Genomic DNA, 10309 nt, shown 5'->3' with positions numbered 1-10309 from the left:
TAACCACTGAGCCATGACGGGAACACCAAGGAGATATATATATATATACATTTTTTTTTTTTTTGGATTTTGTGAAAATTGATTGAGCTATATACTTAGGACTTTGGCATATTTCCCTATTCGAGTTATTTTCCAAAAAATTACTTCTTTTTTTTTTTGGTCTTTTTAGGGCCACACCTGTGGCATATAGAGGTTCGCAGGCTAGGGGTCCAAACGGAACTGTAGCCACCAGCTTACGCCAGAGCCACAGCAACAGCACATCCGAACCATGTCTGCAACCTACACCACAGCTCATGGCAACACCAGATCCTTAACCCCCTGAGCGAGGCAGGGATCGAACTCTCGACCTCGTGGTTCCTTGTTTTTCCTGAGCCAGGACAGGAACTCCTCAATAAAGTTATAAAAGTCAAAAAGATGTATCTAGAATCTAACAACTTCTCTCCCCCTTCCACTGCTATTTCCATAATCCCAGCCAGGGGCACCTCCTGCCTGGACAGTTACAGTAACACCCCCCACACCCCCCCCACGATGGTGTCTGTGCTTCTCTGAACCCTTGCCTCCCTCCGCCACTCGGCAACTCCCCAAGTGCAGCTGGAGCCCTCCTCCACCCAAACCTTCCCGTGCCTTCCACCTACCACAGTGAAGGCCAAAGTCCTCAGTGTGGGCTACAAGGCCTGACCCCCTGTTCTGCAGCACCTCCTACTCAGGCTTTGCTCTTCCCGGGTCCTGCCAAGACCACCCCCCTCCAAACCTTCCCAAGGCTGCTCCTTCTGCTTCTTCAGACCTCAACTCAAACGCCCCCTGCCTCTCTCATGTATAGTCTTCAGAGACCTCCTCTGTTTGCAACTCCCTCATTTCTTTCTTTCTTTATTTTTTGGTCCATTTGCTTGTGACTTTCTCTCCAGCTGGAATGTTGGCTTCAGGAAAGAGGGAATCTCACCTGCTTCCCTCACTGCTGGCTCCCCAGCCTCCACCACAGAGCTTAAGAACTATTTGTTGAGTGAATGGATGCTGCCATGAACACCCTTAGCCCAGCCTCTTTGGGTCCCGCTGAAAGTGGAAATATCTAGATTGAAGGGTATGTTCATGTTATTTTTTCCTTGGTTGGCCCATGGCATATGGAGTTTCTCGGCCAGGGATCAAATCCAAGACGCAGCTGTGACCTACTCGACAGCTATGGCAACACCAGATCCTTCACCCACTGTGCTGGGCATCAAACCTGCATCCTAGTGCTCCAGAGACACCGCCAATCCCATTGTGCTACAGTAGGGACTCCAGAGAGGATGTTCATTTTATTTTTTTAAATTTTAAATTATTTTATTTTGTTTTATATTATTTGGGGCCACAGGTGCAGCATATGGAAATCCCCAGGCTAGGGCTTGAATTGGAGCTACAGCTGCCAGCCCACGTCCAAAACACATCTTCGACCTTCACCACAGCTCACAGCAACGCCAGATCCTTAACCCACTGAGTAGGGCCAGGGATAGAACCTGCACCCTCACGGATGCTAGTGGGGTTTGTTTCCACTGAGCCACAGCAGGAACTTCAGGATGTGCAATTTCAATTTGATTAAATGCTGCCAAATTGTCTTCTCAAAGGTCAGGCCCAGTTTGTGTTCCCACTAATAGCATGAGGATCAGAGACAAGGTCACCAGCAGTGATGAAGATGAGAGACAAACCAGGATGGCCTCCTTCGCTTCTCTGTCCACATCCGTGAATTCCCAGAAGTTTAGAACTTAAGGGAAGGTTGAACGCAAAGGCCCATTCATTCATTCAACAAGCGTGGATCACTTTACTTACGTTCTATCAGACTGGCGTTATAATTTACTTAATTATCACATGTATTGTCTGTCTGCAGAATGAAATCCCCATAGATTTTTGTCTGTTTCTTTACAGCTATATCCCCAAATGCTTAGAATACTACCTAGCACATAACAGGCCCTCAATAAATATTTCTTGAATGAGTGATGATGAATGAACCCTTCTGTGTATAAGGCTTTGACGGTTCCCAGCAGAGGCAAAAACAGCAGGCATGTGAATCGGATGGGCCCGACTGGCCCAGGCAGTACCCCCTCCCCTCCTGGTCTCGGGACCCTGGCACCATTTCCTTTACTCACCCAGTGGACAGCTCATACTCTCTCCTTGCTTCCTTCCTCTCTGTAGCCTCTGGGTGGTTCTCAGGCACCTGTCCTCCTGCCCTTCAGGTGGCTTTATACCCGGGGCTGAGCCCTAGGGCCACCCACATGGGAGAAAAGGAGTCACACCCCCAAGGGTGGGGGGTGGGCAGATGCAGAAGCCCCAGAGGCAGGGAACAGATAGGGAAGGGGACACTGAGGTGACACCCTAGTCCCTACAGCCCCCAAACTCGACCTTAAACCCTGGTTGCCGGGAGAAAGGGGGCAAGGCGGGGAGGGGATTATCGGGGGACAAAGGGGCCGCCCTGCTCCCTGCTGCTCTGCACGTCCTGGGATCCAGTTTCCCATGAAGAGGCGGCCCCCTGCTCCGCCCCACGGGGACCCAGGCATTAGGTCCTGGCTCCCGAGGAGTTTGGAAAAGGGACAGGAGGGTGGCGTGCGAGCAACAGTGCCCACACCCAGGTGCACCCTTAGACACAGGAGCATGTGCACGTCTACACATGAGTTGGCACGTGGGCACATACGAGATGTGTGCACGCACTTTCAAAGTTTACTCAGTCAAGGCTGTATTGGTCCCTGTTCTGAGTGCTGGGGATAGAGCAGGGGACAAGTCAGGCACAAATCTCTGCCCTCGTGGAGATGACACTCTAGTGGACGTGCCTAAACCCGTGTTAGATCGCAAGCCCGCCAGGGAGGCCCAAACCCGAGAGTGCGCATGCGTCCCAACAAACCTGTAGGAACACAGCCACACCCGGAAGCCCCGCCTGAGGCACATGCGCAGAGCAGACACAAGTATAGACACGTGGGGTGGAACACACACTATGGCCACGCGTATGCACGCATACACACACATACGCGCAGCTGGAGGTCAGGAGTCCTGAGGTCTGGCCACGTCTCGGTCTTTGCTGTCCTGAGAGATCTTGGGCCAGTGGCTGCCCTCAGCCCAGGCACAGCGCACAGGAAGGCACAGATAAATACCTGAGGCCCTCCCGCCGCCCAGGGGAAGCCTGGTGGCAGAGGGGGAGGACAGAGAGAGACAGGTCCTGGGTTCTGGTCCTTCTCCAGAGCTTTCCCAGTCTCTCCATAAGAAAGAATCAGTTCTCAGCCCCAGCCTACCCGCTGAGTCAGAGAGTCAGCTCCCCACCTTGCTTCCATCCAGTTTGGGGTTGGAATACGACGCTACCTTTCTCCCCTGATTGGGGCTGGTGTGAAGGGAGAAGGTCCACACCCTTCCTGTCAAGGCAGGCGCTACATCTGTCCATTCATTTACCCAGGTATACATTCAGTCAGCAGTTTCTGAGGGAGCCCCAGCTGTGTGCTAGGACTGGAGTGAATAACAAGGAACCCACAGTCCAGGAGGGGAGAGCAATGCAAACATGTAAATGGATACAAAACAAAATTTCCTAAAGGTGCTGAGAAGAAGCCAAAAGAGGTTGATGTGATTAGCTCAGGGTAGAGGAGACTTAGATAAGGAGCCTGAGGTCCAGAGAGGAAAAGCTACTTACCTGGAGTCACACAGCAAGGCCAGGACAGATCCTAGACTCCTGCCTCCCAGCTTGGGACTGGATCTGGGGTATCCCTGCTCTGAACTTTGAGCTGAAGGAGGGGAGCGGTTGAGGGAAAGATGGGTTCTGAGGTGGGGGATCCTAAGTTGGGTCTCTGAGGCTGGGGGCTGCCAGGGCTGCCAGGCGGGGCCTGTGCCAGGCAGGCGGTGATTACAGGGGATTAGACTAGGCCCATTGAGTGGGTGCACTGAGGCGTGGGCCAGACCAGGTAGTAGAAGAGGAGGAGGAGGGCAGGAGGGGAGGGGGGGATGAAGGAGGCAGACACTTGATCTGGTGCCATTCATAGGTAGACAGCGAACGTGGGCCCCGGCCTCACCCCACAGGGCAGGCTCACCCTCACCCAACCCTACCACCTTCTATTCCTCTCAGGGACTTTGCTTTCTTGCTCTCTGGACCCCCAGGTGCCCTTCCCAGCTGCAGGAATTGGCCCTCATCCCAGGCCCAGCTCCGCTTCTCCAAGGCGTCTGTCTTGGCAGCGGTCATTGGCTCTGCCACCCTGTCCTGCCCCACCTCTCAGCCCACGTGTCTCCATCTCTGCGTTGGTCTCACCAGAAGCTGCTGCCTGGGAAATCCTAGCAATTCAGGATTCAACAGACTTGGGTGCAAATCCTACCTTTGTCCATTACTAGCTTGGGCAAGTTACTTAACCCCTCTGAGCCCCACTTTGCTTCCTCATCTGGAAACTGGATCATTCCCACCTCCCAGGCTCTCATCAATTCCCCCCACCAAGTGCCTTGACCTGTGCTGTGAGGGCTCCTGGGCTCCTCAAGGGGTGCCCCAATGGTGCATAACGCCTCCACCCAAAGCAAAGAGCCTCAATGCCCCCACCACTCCATGCTTAGAGCCCAGTACCCACCAGCTACACTGATACTCCCAAGAGCTCTGTCCTGTCCGTCTGCCAGGATGCTCAAGCATGACCTCAATGTCATCCAACAGGTCACATAAGGAGGCCCATTCAGAACAAATCCACATGAACTCCAAGCCGGATCCTCCCCCTGACCCCAATATTAAGCTCAAACCCATTCCCAAGCCTGACTGCCATTCCTCGCCCCTGTTCTCTGCACCACTCCAGGCAGAGAACAGCAAGGGAAAAAGGTCCTGAGGTGAGAACGTGCTTGGCAGGTTTCAGGAACAAACAAGGCTAGTAGACAGGGCAGAGGCTGGTTGTGGGTGAGACAGGGAAGGACGGAGAAGAGCAAGGGTTAGCAAGCCCCCTCTTCCCATCCCTGTACCTTTCCTGGACTCCCCAGTCCCCGAGATGGCATGTACAGTGCTGCAGAGCAACGGGGAATCCTGGAAGAGGGACTGGGCAGTGTAACAAAACACACAAGATATTTAAGACATTTCGAAAGTGGGGGACCAGGAGGCACTCTGTTTGGCAGAACAAAGGCCCTGGGCTTTAGCCCACACGACTTTCATGAAGGAAGGTGCCTTATGTAGATTAGTGGGCAGGAGCAGGCAGAGGCAATGACAAAGCCCCTCTTGGTGAATAAAGGAAACGACTTGCACTGGTGCCCACCTCTAGAGCAGAGTGCAGCGGCTTATAGAATAGCATAGTTTATGCATAACGTCTTTGGCAGAGACCCTATATTTTAGAACTCTGTGTCAGCAGGTATTTGCCTTCTGCAGGGTTCAGCTGTTCGGTGGTCTCCAACACTCAGGATCAAGTCCCAACTCTGCAGCCTGGCCTTCAAGGCCTTTGATCCCCCCAGTCCCCTTGCAGCCCTGGACTTACTTCTTGCTTTTTCCACCTTCTACCTCAGCCACACAACCCACTTCTCATGCCTGCTCAGCACCAGCCTCTCCTGTCCCTCCCCCTTCCTACAAAGTGCTCCTGCTCCTTCTTCACCTGACACCATCCTTTTTATATTGTTTTAAAATCTTTTTAAGGCATTCCCATTGTGGCATAGCAGAAACAAATCCGACTGGGAACCATGAGGTTGCGGGTTCGATCCCTGGCCTTGCTCAGTGGGTTAAGGATCCGGCGTTGCTGTGAGCTGTGGTGTAGGTTGCAGACGTGGCTCGGATCCCGCGTTGCTGTGGCTCTGGCGTAGGCCGGTGGCTACAGTTCCGATTAGACCCCTAGCCTGGGAACCTCCATATGCTGTGAGAGCAGCCCTAGAAAAGGCAAAAAGACAAAAAAAAAAAAAAAAAAAAAAAAAAAAAGAATATGGGTGTACAAATATCTGTTCAAATCCCTGCATTCAATTCTTTTGGGTACATACCCAGAAGTGGGATTGCTAGATCATATGGTAATTCTATTCTTGATTAATTAATTAATTACACATTAAATTAACGTGTTTTGGAGTTCCCGTGTTGGCGCAGTGGTTAACGAATCTGACTAGGAACCATGAGGTTGCGGGTTCGATGCCTGGCCTTGCTCAGTGGGTTAAGGATCCGGCGTTGCCGTGAGCTGTGGTGTAGGTTGCCGACGCGGCTTGGATCCCGCGTTGCTGTGGCTCTGGCGTAGGCTGGTGGCTACAGCTCCGATTTGACCCCTAGCCTGGGAACCTCCATATCCCGCCGGAGCGGCCCAAAGAAATAGCAAAAAAATAAAAAAAAAATAAAAAAAAATAAAAAAAAATAAATTAACGTGTTTTTTTTTTAGGGCCAGGCACACTGTCATTCACAGGGGCTGCACTATTTTACGTTTCTATCATCCATGCACAAGATTCTAATTTCTCCCATCCTCATCAACACTTATTTTCTGTTTGCTTTTTTGTTTGTTTGTGTTTGGCTGCCCTGAGGCATATAGAAGTTCCCGAGCCAGGGATCAAATCCGAGCCACAGTTAGGACCCACACCACAGCTGTGGCAATGCCAGATCTTCAAACCACTGTGCCAGGTCGGGGATCAAACTCACATCCCAGTGCTCCAGAGATGCCAACAAGCCCCTTGCGCCATATCAGGAATTCCTGCTTGTTTGTTTTCAAATAATAGCCACCCTAAGGTGTGTGAACAGGTGTCTCACTGTGGTTGTGATTTGCATTTCCCTAATGATTAATGATGTTGAGCAGCTTGTCAGGTGCTTATTGGCCATTCGTATATCTTTTTTTTTTTTTTTTTTTTTTTTTTTTTTAGGGCTGCACATGTAGCATATGGATGTTCCCGGACTAGGGTTCAAATTGGAGCTGCAGCTGCCAGCCTACACCACAGCCACGGCAACTCAGGGTCTGAGCCACATCTGTGAATTACACAGCAGGTCATGTCAATGCCAGATGCCTAACCCACTGAACGAGGCCAGGAATTGAACCCGCATCCTTATGCATGATAGTCAGGTTTGTAATCTGCAGAGTCACTATGGGAACTTTGGTCATTTGTATATCTTCTTTGGAGAAATGTCTAGTTAAATCTTCAATCACATTCTTTAAAATATACATTTGAGAAGTTCCCTGGTGGCTCAGTGTGTTAAGGATCCAGTGTTGCCTGTTTTGGCACAGCTTTGATCCTTGGCCCAGAAACTTCTGCACACCATGGGCACAGCAAAAAAAAAAAAAAAAAAGTATATATATATATATATGTATATATATACGTATATATATGTGTATATATATGTATATATACGTATATATGTGTGTGTGTGTTTGTGTGTGTGTGTGTGAAAAAGTCACTTAAGACAAGTGACTTTTTCATTTTTGTTAAAATGATACCAATACATTATAAACTCAAACAGAAATGAAGAAAAAAGAAACCAAAAAGCCACCCAACTTCACTGCCTCAAAGTGGCCATTACTGCATTAATTTTTTTTTTTTTGTCTTTTTGTTATTGTTGTTGTTGTTGTTGCTGCTATTTCTTGGGCCGCTCCTGCGACATATGGAGGTTCCCAGGCTAGGGGTTGAATCGGAGCTGTAGCCACCGGCCTACGCCAGAGCCACAGCAACACGGGATCCGAACCGCGTCTGCAACCTACACCACAGCTCACGGTAACGCCGGATCCTTAACCCACTGAGCAAGGGCAGGGACCGAACCCGCAACCTCATGGTTCCTAGTCGGATTCGTTAACCACTGCGCCACGACGGGAACTCCAGCATTAATATTTGATGAAATCACTCTCAACATTTCATAGGTAAAATAAAGAAAAAGTAGGAGTTCCCTGGTGGCTTAGTGGGTTAAGGATCCAGTATTGTCACCACGGTGGCTCTTGTTACTGTTGTGGTTTGATCCTTTGCCGAGGAACTTCCACATGCCATGGGCATAATGAAAAATAAATTGCAACATTCAACTCATACTGTTTATCCCATTTCAAAACAGGAATGTTATATTTAACTTTATTTGAATTTAACATAAGAAAAAGAAATGGAGATGTAACTGAAAGAATGATGGAATTTCAGAGAACTGTTTCTTGACTACAAATGGCATTTATTTTATTAAAATTTTTTATTAAAATGTTTTTATTGATGTATAGTTGGTTTACAATGTTGTGTCAGATTCTGGTGTATAGCACAAAAGACATTTTTTTTTCTGTACAATATTCCTCTATGGATATTAAAAAAGATTTTGAAAAACTTGAAGGATGAACTCAGTATTTATTAATCACATATTTTTAATGTAGACGCTGCTCGTTGACATTGACATTAGCTACTTGCAATTAATTTCTAACATTTCTGGGAGTTCCTGTCATGGCTCAGTGGTTAGCAAATCCTACTAGGAACCATGAGGTAACAGGTTCAATCCCTGGCTTTGCTCAGTGGGTTAAGGATCTGGTGTTGCCGTGAGCTGTGGTGTAGGTTACAGACGCGGCTCGGTTCCCTCATTGCTGTGGCTGTGGCATAGGCCAGCGGCTACAGCTCTAATGCTCTAATTGGACCCCTCGCCTAATAATCTCCATATGCCGTGGGTGAAGCCCTAAAAAGACCAAAAAAAAAAAATTTTTTTTTTAAGTTTTAATTGTGATAAAAATTAAAATAGGGAGTTCCCGTCGTGGCGCAGTGGTTAACGAATCCGACTAGGAACCATGAGGTTGCGGGTTCGGTCCCTGCCCTTGCTCAGTGGGTTAAGGATCCGGCATTACCGTGAGCTGTGGTGTAGGTTGCAGATGCGGTTCGGATCCCGTGTTGCTGTGGCTCTGGCGTAGGCTGGTGGCTACAGCTCCGATTCGACCCTTAGCCTGGGAACCTCCATATGCCGCGGGAGTGGCCCAGGAAATAGCAAAAAGACAATAAATAAATAAATACAAACCATACCACCTTTTTTTTTTTTGGTCTTTTTTTTTTTTTTTTTTTTTTTTTTTGTCTTTTTGCCATTTCTTAGGCCGCTCCCGCAGCATATGGAGGTTCCCAGGCTAGGGGTCGAATCGGAGCTGTAGCCACCGGCCTACGCCACAGCCACAGCAAAATGGGATCTGAGCCTCATCTGCAACCTACACCGAAGCTCACAGCAACACCGGATCCTTAACCTACTGAGCAAGGTCAGGGATCGAACCCAAAACCTCATGGTTCCTAGTTGGATTCATTAACCACTGAGCCACGATGGGAACTCCAAACTATACCACCTTAAAAAGGGAAACTTTTACAATGTCTAGAACTCTTGCTGCATGAACCCATTTAGAGAGCATCAGTCCTAGTTCCCAGACGGAGGCACGTTTCCATTTCCAAAAGATTATCCACATGATAAATTTGGAGAGGTTCTGGGAGAAGTTTTCACTGGCAACAGGGAATGACAGACACTCAGCTTCTGTTGATATCAAATCCTCTTGGGGGCCAATGAGCTCTACTGAAGTAGACCTGGAGCCTCTCGCATTGCTGGGTGTTTCACTTCAGGAATCTTCATGATCCAGGCAGCTTTTGGGGAGCCCTGCTTTTTGTGACCACAGATCCCAGGGGTGACCTTCACTCCCACCGGAGGCATTTTCTGTTCACCTGCCCCCCCGCCCCCAGTTCAGTGTTAATCAGACTCCCCTCTGGTTTATGTGCAGTTGTCATCCCATGTGACAACAAAAGAGGTCACTCAGTAGGTGTCTTGTAGCAGTTGCTTGTCCAGAAAATGTATTTGGCAGCACTATCTTCTCCTTGGACCCACAGGAAGCTGTGCTTGTCATCAGGGCTGTTCACAAGTATTCTGGTTCATTTCCTTCCAGGCAGAAGGTGGAAAGAGCTCCCATCTCTGCCCCTTTTGAAGTTAGGGAAGGCTGTGTCTAGTCAATACAATGCGAGTACAACTATCCTGTGTCACTTCTGGACAGAAGCTATAAGAGCCAGTGCACATTTCATTTATTTATTTATTTTTGCTTTTTAGGGCCACACCCATGGCATATGGAAGTTCCCAGGCGAGGGGTCCAATCAGAGCTGTAGCCGCCAGCCTACACCGCAGCCACGCAATGAGGGATTCGGGCCATGTCTGCGAACTAAAACACAGCTCAGGGTAATGCCAGATCCTTAACCCACTGAGCAAGGCCAGGGGTTGAACCTGCATCCTCATGGATAATAGCTGGATTCATTTCCGCAGTGCCATAGTGGGAACTCCCCAGTGCCCACTTTACCAATTCTTCTATCCACGCTCATGGCATGTGGAAGTTCCATGGCAAGGGATCAAATCAGAGCTGCAGCTGCCACCTATGCCACAGCTGCAGCAATGCCAGATACTTAACCCACTGTGCCACAGCATTATTTT

Source organism: Sus scrofa, chromosome 3 (genome assembly GCF_000003025.6).
Source record: "Sus scrofa isolate TJ Tabasco breed Duroc chromosome 3, Sscrofa11.1, whole genome shotgun sequence".
Lineage (NCBI taxonomy): Eukaryota > Metazoa > Chordata > Mammalia > Artiodactyla > Suidae > Sus > Sus scrofa.
This window is presented reverse-complemented; position numbering follows the sequence as displayed.